Source organism: Prionailurus bengalensis, chromosome F2, assembly GCF_016509475.1.
Source record: "Prionailurus bengalensis isolate Pbe53 chromosome F2, Fcat_Pben_1.1_paternal_pri, whole genome shotgun sequence".
Classification (NCBI taxonomy): Eukaryota; Metazoa; Chordata; class Mammalia; order Carnivora; family Felidae; genus Prionailurus; species Prionailurus bengalensis.
Window position 1 is genome coordinate 72,872,051 of NC_057353.1, and position 13,778 is coordinate 72,885,828.

The following is a 13,778-nucleotide window of genomic DNA, read 5'->3' on the forward strand; positions in this document are numbered from 1 at the left end:
ATGTGCTGCTTGGGACCTACCGGGTGCAAACTGAACTATAGGTAAGGAGAACTCATCTTTGCCCGAGGTTTCAACATCGCTCCCAAGTATCCATCTCGAGCTTCAAGGTCTCACCAAAGCTCTGTTCCCTGGTAGCCCCTATCTATTGGACACCTCCTTTAGCTTATCTCCATTCCTTGGAATGGACTTATGAAGTCTTTTGATCTCTCTTTTAGATGAAGATTTAAGGCTCGGAGAAAAGCACTTCCCCGGGGTCACCGAGTTTACTGTTGGAGCTAGGACTTAAAGTCCACTGTGCCATTCTAATCACTTAGGTGAGTGACTGATCTCCCATGTTTGCGGTCATCTTTTTTTTGCTTCTGTGGTTTCATCTACGTATTCATTCAACAAGCGTCTTCCCAGGCACAGTGGCATGCATCATGGGGCACCAGGACCCAAGACACATCTTCCTCATCCTCTAGGAGATCATCATCTGAAGGGGAATATGGACACACAGACGATAAACGACTGGATAATATGCTATGATCTCTGAAGGATTTTGAGCAACCATCATTTAGAAAATAGGAAATGCAATCCCGCGAGGCTTCACAAAAGAGGTGACATTTGGGTCAGGCCTTGAGAGGGTTTGGGGGAGGGGAAGTAGAGAGCATGAGAAGAGCATCAGAAGAAGAGTGACCAGTGTGTTTAGAACCTCCACGGACTCAGTGGTGACGCTGCTGGGCTGGAGTGTAAGGGGTTTCATAAATGCCGTGTAGAAAGCTCCACATGGAGGCCATGCACGGACGTTCTGGAAGCTTGATCGGGAAGGACGTGGTCAGGTCTGTGTATCTGAAGGACAACCATGGTGGGCAGTGGGGGATGGAGCGAAGAGGAGATAAAGTGTTTTGCAGAGGTTTAAGTAGTTGGGACCTGAGTTACCAGGAGAGGGACATAAGGCAGCCGCACTGATAACTGGGAGATTCAGGGAAAGACGTGGAGGTAGTCTCAGTGTTTTGTATGTGTGTGCAGGGCGTGTGTGGAAGAGGGGCGTCGTCAAGGATACCACTTGTGCTTTTACCGTCTTAACTGGTAAATGCTGGAAGAGAAGCTGGCCGGTAGAGGAGAAGGATAAGGAATTTGATTTGGGGCCAGCTGAATTTTTGGTGCCCGTGGATCATCTGGCTAGAGATATCCAGAAGGTTAGGCAGTCAGAGGGGGGCGGCTGTGGAACTCCGGGCCTGGAGTGAAAAGGCGGCGGCTGAAGAACTGAGAAGGAAGGCTTTGCCCAAGGAGGGTGAGAGGTAAGGGGACCACAGGCGAAGCCACAGCAGAAGCTGCAGGGCCGGGAGAGGAGAAGGCAGCAAAGGGAATTTAGGAAGTGTAGTCGAACACGCAGGAGGAAAGGACGCATAGCACCAGGGAAGGCAGGGGAGGAGACATTTGTAAGGTGGGGGAGTAACCAAGCCTGGCAAACCCTCGTGCCTGCCGAAGCATCACCAAGGCTGGAAAGTGACTCTCCCGCCCCGGCCCCCAGCTTTCATTGTGGGAGGTTTTATGTTTTCCCTTTTTTTTTTAAAAAAAATACTGGCACAGTTTTGATTTTATGGATCACCTTGACAGGAAATCTCTGCAGGAGTTCTAGATGAGAACAGAAGGTCTGTGCAGCAGTGGGTTCCCAGAGGGCCCTGGGCAGACGGGAAGCTTCCCCCCAAACGGGCTGGGGAAAACACTGCGGAACGGCATACCATCATACTGGGGTCCCCAGGAGAGGCGAATGAAGGAAGCTGCAGGTGGAATGCCGATTTCGAGGCCGGTGCATCTCAACAACGCGAGGCAGCCTCTGAGAATGCGAATGCCTTGTTCCAGAGCGCGAGGCAGAAGCGAAGCTTGCAGAGGCCACTTTCAGAGCTGCTCAGAGGGAGCCTCATCTCTTGGGTGGCCCCCGCTGCCATCCAGACAGAGTCTGTGGCCCTCCAGGCCGCGCGGGGCCGCCACGGCTGCCCTGGGCTCCCTCTCTCACCTCTCTGCCCTCCAGTGGCAACACTCGGCCACATGCCCTGAGGACTGTGGTGCTTCTACGTCTGTGCTCTCTCCTGGGGGGATGTCTTGTTTGGCCTTCAAAGCTCAGCTTTTCTCTGGATTCTTCCTTGACACCTAGTATAGAGCTGAGCACACAGAGCGCGCTCAATAAACGCTCACTGATGTCTGCTTTTGTGGGGAGAGCAGGGGCTGTTCCTCCCCTCACCGCCTTTCTTAGGGAAAAGGATTCTCCCCCACTCCCTAGCCCCTCTATCCGCCTCCTTGCCTCCGGGAGGAGTCTGCTATTAGCCCGATCAGAGCCTGTCTGGGGTATTCAGTGGACCTGGTCCTTCTTGGAAGGCAGGGCCACTGTTAAGTTCGATGTTTATATGAAGTTCAGCTGCTGGCCCTCTCCTCCTTCTAGATCCACTACTCTGCTTGGGAAGCCAGAGGCATGACCTTCCCTAGGAGAAGAGGCCTGGCCATCTCTTCCTGAGCAGAAGCTCACGTGCCCCCAGGAATTTACCAACAGGCAACTGCCCAATTCCTTTGGCGCTGGGGCAGGGGGGCATATGTGCCTTGTATAGGTCTTTCTGGGGATCGCAGCAGTGAGACCCCACGCTGGTGTGGGAGGGTAGAGTCGGGGAGACAGGTGGAAATCCAGGAGGTCCGGAATGGACATCATGTAGTCTCATGACTCTCACATCCCGTTTTCCAGCCTTCACCGTGGGTTTGCACAGACAAAGCAAGCATTTGCTTGGACATTTACAAAGCGGGTGCTTTGTTGCCCATTTAGCTATTGTGCTTTGGGGTCCGCTTTTGGTGGGGTGTTTCGGGATGCTGGAGCGCCGCGCGTGGGATTTGCACACAGAACCCACTTGAACCCCTAACATGATTTTAAGTGATCAGCCTTCCCTTCTGGGTTTACTGAAACAAAGGAAAGGGCAGTGCTAGTGACGGACTTCTTACGTTTCCCCAAATTTGTATATTGAACCCTAATGCCCAATAGACGGTATCTGGAGGTGGGGCCTTTGGGGGGTGATCAGCTCATGAGGGCGGAGGCCTCACAGATGCGGCCAGTGCCCTCATAAAAGAGGCCCCCCGAGAGCTCCCCGGCCCCCTCCTCCATGTGAGGACACACGTACAAACCAGGAGGAAGGCTCTCGCCGGACACTGAATCGGCCAGCGCCTCGATCTTGGACTTCCAGCCTCCACGACTGAGAAATAAGGTTCTGTTATTTATAAGCCCGCAGTCTGGAGTACGTTGTTACAGGAGCCCGAACAAGCCAAAGCAGGAGGGACAAGGCAGGCGTGTGGGTTAGTGAGCGGCAAGAGGGAACAAAATCTTGTGCGTTTGAACCGATGGCTCCAAAGCCTAACCAGGAACACAGCCTCGGGCAAGGTAACTAACTCTTCTGCGCATCCCTGTGAATCTGCAAAACCAGAATTGTTAAGCGCACCTCTTGAAGGCGGCTCTGAGGTTAAAAGTCACAAAGCAGTATGCTTCGCACATAATACGAACTCAGAGAAACATTAGTTCTCTATTCACAGTGAAATCCAGAAGACTGAAGGCGTTTTAAGGATCTACGGGAAGAGTATTAATTACAAGATGCAGGGCGCTGGCGCTGCGTATAAAATTCCTCTAAGAATCCCTGCAGCCGCTCTCCGGCGTTCATTTCTTTTCTGCGCACACAAACATCAGAACAACGAATTGTAGTTTTCAAATCTAATTACAGAGCTACTCGGGCATCCAGGGTTTCTGAATTCGCTTTGCATTGTTGCTGGACATAAGAGGCAAGGAAACCTTTCATTTCTGAAATCGAGTCTGAAAAAAATGACAAAGGATCTGCAAACAGCTCTATCCAAATCATTTGTAGACACGAAGTTCTAACTGTTCTCAGCAGTCTGTCTTTAAAGCAGAGTCTGGGCTGGTAACATGACCGGATGTTTGCTGGGTGGGTGGGGGGGGGGGCAAGGATCAATGCGGATGGGTGAATAGCCTTAGCAGCTTGTGGTACAGTAGGAACAGGAAATTGGATCGTACCCCAAAATGACATTTGAATCACCCTTCAAAATCTGCAAAGAGCCTATGAGTCCAATAGTACATTTGAGCCTCATAGCAACCCTGAGAGGTAGGTATTCTTAGCCACTTCGACAGATGAAAATGTTATGGCTCAGGAAAGGGAAGGAAACCAGAATTTAGCAAAATGGATACAGTTCTTTTAATTCTCGTGACAACCTTGAGAAGTTGGCATTGTTATTACCATTTTACAGATGAGAAAACCGAGGCTCCAGAGAGATCGAGTACATACACACAGCTAGTAAGATGCACAGAAAATAATAAGATCTAGTGCCTTTCTTTCTTTCTTTCCCTTTCTTCCTTTTCTCTTTCTTTCTTGCTTTCTTTCTTTCTTTCTTTCTTTCCTTCCTTTTTCTTTCTTTCCTCCTCCCTCTCTCCCTTCCTTCCTTCCCTCCCTCCCTTTCCTTCCTTCCTTCTTTCCTTCCTTCCTTCCTTCCTTCCTTTCTTCCTTCTTTCCCTCCCTCCCTCCCTTTCCTTCCTTCCTTCCCTTCCTTTCCTTCCTTCCTTCCTTCCTTCCTTCCTTCCTTCCTTCCTTCCTTCCCTTCCTTTCCTTCCTTCCTTTCCTTCCTTCCTTCCTTCCTTCCTTCCTTCCTTCCTTCCTTCCTTTCCTTCCTTCTTTCCTTCCTCCCTTCCTTTCCTTCCCTCCCTCCCTCCCTTCCTTTTTATTTTCTAACCTTCCTCTCTTGCTTGCATATTTTCTCTTTCCCCTTCCTTCCTTCCTTCCCTCTTCCCCCCACCTCGCCCGCTTCCTGTCTGTCCTCCACCTCCTCATCACCATGCATGTAGACTGAGATACACTGTTCTATAATCACAAAAGACATTTTCTGTTCTTTCCTCAGTTTGCCCACTGGGAGAGGAACATCTGTGTGCATGTGGAAATTACAGCAAAGTGCCGAGCAAGCCCTGTCTTTGCCAGGGTCCGTGCAATTTTGCTTTGGGGGCTGGGCATTAGCTTCGGTCACATGAGCAAGGATGGTCTCCTCTGCTAAAAAGTCCATAATGGAAGACATGCAAAGTGAAAGGCACCTGCCATCTGTTGAGTCGTGAAGAATCAAGCAGAAACAAAATGAGTTGGAGAGGAAATGAGCACATTAATGAAAGCTTGTGCCCTGCCTGGGGCAAAGGGACCCCTCAATCCCCACAACACGTGGACCGCCTGGTCAGAACTCAACTTGGAATTTTTCTTCACTGTCAGTTTTTTTCTCTTCGCTGTGCAAGTGGGCTTGGGGCGCTGGCTGGTGTTTCAGTTAGCAACGCAGAGTCAGGGACTCCCGCCGGCCAGCAGGTGCACCCGGATCCAGGTCTCTTCCCGTCAAGCCAGGAGCCAGGCATCGGGGCTGGCTCACCTTCCTTGGTCAAGGCACTTGGGAAGGGAGCCTGCCCAGGCCACGGGAAGTGCCACACCAGTTCCCTTTTGGCACGACCCTTTCTGCTGTGGTGCCAGCCCAGATGCTCAGCCCCATCCTGGGCTCCTCTCTATCTCCCACCGCCCCCCCCCCCCCGGCCCCCACCAGTCCATCTCTGCCCTGTCTAGCAAGTTCTTCCTCTCTACTCCATTTCTCACCCAGAGTTTTGTAGGCACCTCCTACTGGTCTTCCCAACGACAGGCCATTCCTCCTATTCATTTTCCGTGTTAGTGCGATCCTTCTAAACACAAAGCCGACCATAGCGCTTCTTTGATTAAAACGCTTTGATAATGTCTTCTCTGCCAGCCAGTTACAATTCCTCAGCAAGGCTTGCAAACCCTTCACCTCCTTCTCAGTCCTCTCCCGGGACCCAGCCAGCTCCATCAGGAGGCAGCTGAGATGACAGTCACCTCCTCTGGAAAGCCTGCCTTGATCCGTTTGCTTTACCTCACCCCTACACATCCTCTTCCACCTTACCCTTGCCCTACCATAAGAGTCTTTGCACCATATTCTAGCTTTCCAGCTAATTGCCTCCCTCCACCCCCCCTTCATGATGACAGGGAGCAGGACTGTGTACCTCCCGGGTCCGGCACAAATGGACACATAAAAGATGTTTGTTGGGAATGTCAACACCCAGTGCTCCAGGAGTCAGGAGGGAGCATGAACCAGATAGGGCCCTTCTCGGCTCCCACACCTCCCCTGACTGCAGGGAAGAGGAGAGTCCGGGAAGTTTGGGTGAATCTGGCAAGACCCTGCCATCACTCACAGCTCACCACCCTGAGACCATCCCTGAGACCCTGGGCCCTACATGGTTCCTGGGGAGTCAGGAAACCCACCTCCTTATGGCATTCCCTGGTACCTTTCCTGATTCATTCGTTGATGTAGAATTGATATGAATGTATATTCATATATGTAGAAAATACATGTACACGGTCTGTACATCATCTATATGCATAGCATAGACATAGACATATCTACATATGGATCTATCTATATATAGCATATAAGTAGCTATATATATGGCATATACATCATCTATATGCACACCATAGGCAGACACATCTACATACGGGCCTATATAATATACTTATATTTACTATACACTTATAGAAGTAGCTATATTTATGGCATATACATCTAGACATATGCATATATTTTCATTATTTATCTCCTACCGCTAGACTATAAGATCCAGGAGAACATATTTTTTGGGTCTTTTGGTCTTTTTTTGTTCACTGATCTATTCCCAGCATCTAACACAGGTCTGGCTCATAATAGGCATTCAATTTAGCAGAGGTACATAGTCTTTCCTTCTCTCTCTCTCAAAGCTTTTTTTTTTTTTAACTGTAAAATGAAGCATACAGAAACCACACTGAAGTATAGCTTCGTTAGTTATTATAACGTGTCTTCCTTTGTAATGACCACTGAGTCCCTGAAACAGAACTCTGCAGGGCAGTCTGAAAGCCCATCCCTAGGCCCAGTTATCACCCTCTCTTTCAACACCAATCACTTTTCCTTTTCTTTACAGTTTTATCATCTACCATTAGACACTATAGTTTAATCCTGGCCACTTTTAAATTAAATTTGCTTTATCTTTTAAGTCTTGAAAAAAAATCTACAGATTCTCTCTTTATCCCTTTGTTTTCCTTACAATTTATTTATTGAAGAATACATTACCTTTGACCAATAGCATTTCCCACTGCCTGGATTTTTTGCATACTCATTGAGCAGACTTCATCCTCCATGATTCTTGCAAATCAGAAGCTGGATTCAACGGCCTGATCACTTAGGCTCAATCCCTTCGGTAAGATTATAGATGTGTTGTGTTCTTCCATCAGGAGACATGGTTGTCTCTGCTTCTGTGCAGTTCCTAGATCCATTCAGTCATTGGGGTGTTGGAAAACAGTGATATTTTAATTCTATAATTTCTTTAAAAATTATTGGCCTGAACAATTTGATGATGTTTCCACTCACCTACTATTTGGTAATTTTGTGGTGCGCTTCATGCAGGAAAGACAAAACAAAATTTTTCTTTCTTTTCTTTTCTTTCTTTTCTTTTCTTTTCTTTTTTTTTTTTACTAGTTTCCAAGATAAACAATCAGTTCTCTATCATTTACCAATGGTTAGCAACTTTTAAACAACGTCATTATAAACTTCTAAAGTTAAAAATAGTTGGCCAGGTTTTCATTCAACATTTTAACAATTATCCGCCCCAAAGCTCCAATTATTCCCTTTTAGGACAGTGAAAGTTCTTCAATGTGGCTTCTGAGTCCTTTAGTGTGGCTCATAAACTTGATGGCTTCCTTACTTTCTACTAGGACAAGATGTTCCAGTTTACCTTGTGTATTTCTGGCGCCAGCCTTGGAATCACAAATATTTCCAAAAATTTTCTTAAAAACAAAAACTGGAGGGGCGCCTGGGTGGCGCAGTCGGTTAAGCGTCCGACTTCAGCCAGGTCACGATCTCGCGGTCCGTGAGTTCAAGCCCCGCGTCAGGCTCTGGGCTGATGGCTCAGAGCCTGGAGCCTGTTTCCGATTCTGTGTCCCCCTCTCTCTCTGCCCCTCCCCCGTTCATGCTCTGTCTCTCTCTGTCCCAAAAATAAATAAAAAACGTTGAAAAAAACCAAACAAACAAAAACTGGAGTATTATTTCAAGAGCACAGTCTGGCCCCTCATGCTCATAAATACTGGGTTGGACATTCTTTCTAGGGCTTTCCATATTTGCATCTCCAATCCAGGAACCACCTTCATTAAGTTGTCATATCTCCGTAGGCTCTACTCACAATTTCTTAGACTTCCTTCGCTTTAAATGACCTTGAGAGTTGTGGGGAGTACTGGCCAGGCATATTGTAGAATGTTTTTCAGTTGGAAGTCATCTGGTTTTTTTCATGATTAGGTTATGGGTTTTTGAAAGGAAGACCACAAAGGTTGTGTGCCATTCTCATCACATCCTACCAACGTGATTTATCCCTATTGATTTGATGTTATTACCTTTCATCAGCTGAGACAGTATGTGTCCTGTTTTTTCATGCTTTCCCTCCATTCATACTGTACTCTTTGGAAGGAAGATACTTTTAGGATAGCCACACTCCCCCACAGGAGTAAGGAGTTAAACTCCATCTCCTTGAGGACAGAGTAGCTACATAGAATATTTGGAATTTTTCTGAATGGGAGATTGTTCAATTCTTAATTTATTCACTCAATCACTTATTTCTATCAGTATCAATCCATTGATATTTATTTTGTATTTTGGGTTATAACCCAATTCTATTTTATTTATTTTCTTACTCAAGTTGTTTCAGCTTTGGCTCTGGGGAGTTTTTTCCAATCGTCCCCCATGCCCATTTGGCATTCTCCCATCATTGTGTGTGTGTGTGTTAATACTTCCTTATTTTCTGGCCCTTGTCATCATAATAGATATGTGTTGGTATAGCATTGTTGTTTTAATTTGCATTTCCCTAATGGAAAATTATATTGAGCATCTTTCATATGCTTTTTTGACATCGGTTAATCTTCTTTGGTGAGGTGTCTGTTCAGATCTTTTGCCTATTTTAAAAACTGGGTTATTTGTTTTCTTATTGTTGAGTTTTAAGAGTTCTTTGTATATCTTGAATACAAGTCCTTTATCAGATATGCGAGTTATAACACTTTCTTCTAGTCTGTGGCTTGTGTTTTCACTCTCTGAACAGTGCTTTTCACCCAGCAGGATTTTAATTTCAATAAAACCCAACTTGTTAGTTTTCTCTTTCATGGATCATGATTCTGGTGTTAAATCTAAAAACTCCCAACCAATCCCAAGATCACCAATTTCTCCTAAGTTTTCTTCTGGTAGTTTTATACTTTGCATTTAGGTCTGTGAACCATTTGGAATCATTTTTTGTGAAGGATGTAAGGTTTGTGGTTCTTTTTTTTTTTTCATATGGGTGTCCAGTGTTTCCAGTGCCATTTCTTGAAAAAATACTCTTCGTCTATTGAATTGACTTTGCACCTTGTCACAAACCAGTTAATTATATATATTAGTGTGAATCTATTTCTGGGCTCACTCTTCTGTTGAACTATGTGTCTATTCTTTCTTCAATGTCACACTTTCTTGATTACTGTAGCTTTATATTGTCTTAAAATTAGGTAGTGTGACTAATCTAGTTTTGTTGTTGTTGGGGTTTTTTTTGTATTTTATTGATTATGCTACATCCTTTGCCTTCTCATATAAACTTCGGCATCAGTTTGTTGATATCTATAAAACAGCTTGCTAGGATTTTGAGTGATACCGTATTAAATCTATAGATCAACTTGGGAAGAACTGACATCTTAATAATATCAAGTCTTTCAACCCATGAGCATGGAATTTATTTAAATCTTTTTTGATTTATTTCATTGGTGTTTTTTTAGTTTCATACATACAGATACTGTACATAGGTTGTTAGATCCATACCCAGGGATGAAGTTTTGGTGCTTTGAAAAATATTGTTTAACTTCGAATGCCAATTTTCAATTGCTTATATATGGCACAGCAATTGACTTTTGTGTATTGATCTCCTATGCTGTGACCTTGCTATACTTGGTCATTAATTTTACGAGGGTGTTTTTTTTTGATGGATTTTTTGGGATTTTCTACATAGAAAGTCACATCATTTGCAGATACACATAGTTTTATTTCTTCTTTTCTCATATGTATACGTTTTATTCCTTTTCATTGTCTTATTTTACTAGCAAGAATGTGTAACAGGATATTAAATAGTTGTAGTGAGATAGCACATTCTTATTAGTGATATTAAGGGGTAAGCCTCCAGTCTTTCACCACTTAGGATTCTTTGTAGACTGTATTTAGGAACTTCCCTTATATTTCTGTCTTTTCTGAGAGTTTTTACTTTAAATGGGCATTGGATTTTGTCAAATGCTTTTTCTGTGTCAAATGAGGGATCATGTGATTTTTTTCTTCTTTAGCTTGTTGATATGGTGGATTACATCATTTGATTTTCAAATGTTGAACACACCTTGCCTATCCGGAATAAATTCTACTTAGTCATGGTGTGTAATTGTTTTTATATGTTGTTGGATTTGATCTGCTAATATTTCATTGAGAATTTTATGTCCACGTTGATGAAAGATACTCATCTTTAGTTTTCCTTTATTTCAATGTCTTTACTAGATTTTGATATTAGGATAATGCTGGCCTCGTAAAGTGAGTCAGGGACTGTTCCTTCCACTTCTAACTTATGGAAGAGGTTGTGCAGAATTGGTATTATTTTTTTCTTTAAATCTTTGGTAGAATTCACCAGTGAAACCATCTAGGTCTGGTGTTTTACTTTTTACTAAGTTTTAACATTATTGACTCCGTTTCTTTAATAGATATAGTGCCATTCAAGTTCACTTTTTCTTCTTGTGTGGATTTAGGTAGTTTGTGTCTCATTCCACAAGTTGGTATATTTCATCTCAGTTATCAAATTTGTGGGCCTAGAGTTATATGTAGTATTCTTTTATTATCACTTTAATGTCCATGGGATCTGTAGTGAAAACCTTTCTTTCTCTTATGATATTGGTAATGTGTGTGTGTGTGTGTGTGTGTGTGTGTGTGTCTACTTCTCTCTTCTGTTAACTTGGCCAGGGGCCTATCGATTTTGTTGATATTTTCAGAGAACCAGATTTCTGTTTTGTTTTTTCTGTTGTTTTCCTGTTTTCGATTTCATTGATTTCTGCCCTAATTCGTACGATTTCTTGTCTTCTACTTTAGGTTTGAATTCTTCTTTCTCTGGTTTCCCAAGGGAGAACTTAGACGATTGATTTTAGATCTTTCTTTTGTGATACATGCATTTATTATTGTAAATTTCTAAGAACTACTTTGACTGCATCTTACCAATTTTGCTAAATTGTATTTTCATTTTTATTTAGTTGAAAATATTTTAAAATCTCTCTTGAGATTTCTTTCTTGGCCCATGCGCTATTTACAAGTGTGTTATTTAACCTCCAAGTATTGGGCGGTTTTCCAGCTATCTTTCTGTTATTGATTTCTAGTTTAACTCCACTGTGGTCTGAGAGCATACTTTGTATAATTTCTACTCTTTTAAATTTGGTGAAGTGTGGCCGATGGCCCAGAATGTACTCTAGGACATGTCCCAAGTGAGCTTGGAAGACTGTATATTCCTTTGTGGAATGGACTAGTCTATCAAAGTTGATTAGCTAACGCTGGCTGACTGTTCAGGCTCTCTATGTCCTTAACACCGTCCCACCTGCTTCATCTAGTTGTCCCTGATGCAGTGCTGAAGTCACCAACTGTAATAGATTTGTCTCTCCTTTCGCTTCTATCAGGTTTTGCTTCACGTACTTTGACACTCTCTTCATAAACAGATACAAGACAGGACATCCATATGGTTATGTCTTCTTCGAGAACTGATTTATCATTATGTAATGTCCTCCTTCACCTCTGGTAATTCTTGTTCTGAGTCTACTTTGACTGAACTTAATATAGTTACTACAGCTTTCTTTTGATAAGTGTTAGCATGGTATATCTTTCTCCATCCATTTACTTGTAACTGATTTGAGTTTTTATATTTAAAGCGAGTTCTTAAATGCTTAGGTCTTTTTTTTCCCCCACTTATTTTTCTCTCTGTATTTCAACTTGGGAGTTTCTATTGACCTCTATACAGTCAAGCTCTCTGATTCTTTCCATGGCTTTGTTGAGTCTACTGATGAACCCATTCATTATTTCCGTTGTAGTGTTTTCATTCCTAGTATTTCTTTTGATTCTTTCTTAGAGCTTCTATCTACCTAGACTGCCCATCTCTTCTTGCACGGTGTCTAATTTTTCTGCCGGTACACCAAATATACTGTGCTCGCTTCGGCAGCACGTTGCCTAAAACTGGAATGAAACACAGAAAACTGGCATGGCCCCGTATGAGGATGAGACACAGATTTGTGAAGAACCCTTGATATATTAAAAATAGTTATTTTAGGTTCTCTGATAACTTCAGCATCTTTGTCATGCCTGAGTCTGATTCTAATGATTGCTTTGTCTCTTCTTGCCTTTTGGAATGTCCTGTAATTTTCTGTGGAACACTGGTCATATTGTGTCAGGTAAGAAAAATGGAGGTGAATGTATCTTTACTGTGAGGATTTAGGTAACTGTCTCTCAGAGGTGGGCTATGTTTAGTGTCTACAGTATGATTATGTGTATGTGTATGTGTATGTATATGTATGGCCTGCTTCAAATTCCTCGTGTCCTTGTTTTTTGTCTCCCCTCTCGAACTGGGCTCCCCTGAGTACACCTCCTCAGAAAGAGTCTGTGTCTTGCAGCCCTTTGAGCCATAATCCACCATTAATGTTCTGGATTCTTGTCCATGTGGCATGAAGGCGTGGGGGAGGGGCCCTGAGAACCCTTTTACTCTTCTTTCTGATGAAAAAAAAATCCTTCCTTCTCACCTTCTGTTCCTCTTAAGGCGTTCCTCGCCTTGTTTATGTGCTCTATGCTCTCTCTTGTTAAGTCTTTGTTTCCGAAATCTGTCTTGTCCTTTTTCTTCCTTGCCTGAGCGCTCTTGTCGAATGTCTAAGTTTTTCTAATTCTGGTTCAGGCTGTTATTTCATGTCTGGAACCGCATTAAGTGCTTCAATTCCTTTTGAAGGAGTAGGTTAAAGATTTGACATATGTTGCAGGCCTGTCTTTTTGGAGTGTTTTCATCAACTCTCAGGATATCGATCTACTTTTTTCCCTTTCTTCTTGTAACAGCAGGGTATGGGACTGCCACGAATATGTGTTGTTGCTCATTTTCGTGTCAAACTAACTTTGCTGAGCTTTTCGAAATAGGTGTGGTTTAGGAGAGATTATTTATTATTATTATTATTATTTTAACTCTGGAGAGCTGTTTCGGTAGTTGATTTCCTGTGGCGTTCAAAAAAGTGATGGCTACATTCTCTTTCCACTTTCACAAGGACCCTATCTTTCTTTTTTTCCCTCTATAGTACGTATTGTGAGTAATCTTGATTCCCCTCCCAGAGATCCTTCCAAGGCACTCTCCTGGGAGGGAGATGGGGTGGTCAGTTTGGGGAGTTCCTCGTGTGTAACAGTTCGTGTTCTGCAGATTTGCTGTGGCCCTTTGCACTCCCTGGATGCCGGATTGGGCAAACCCTTCCTGCTTTCAGCTGCTCTCTCAATCTGGTCCATGATACTTCCCAGTAAATGGCCCCTCGTTGGTTCTACTGGGACTCCTTTCGTTCCCAGATATGACAGGTGCCTACTTGCTTGTTTCTGATGCTTCACACACAGACGCTGACGTCACACCAATCCTGGGGCTATTGGGAGAT

The 13,778-nt window shown here is 43.7% G+C and overlaps 1 protein-coding gene and 1 non-coding gene across 4 annotated transcripts in view; one reads left to right on the top strand and one right to left on the bottom strand.

Annotated features, from left to right (window-relative positions):
- The window catches only part of ADCY8 (adenylate cyclase 8), a 220,960-nt gene that overhangs the window by 53,483 nt on the left and 153,699 nt on the right, over positions 1-13,778 (bottom strand). The gene's annotated exons all lie outside the window — the stretch shown is intronic.
- Positions 12,310-12,415, top strand: LOC122496190. The gene has a single exon (XR_006300724.1). It is a non-coding gene; the product is annotated as a U6 spliceosomal RNA (small nuclear RNA).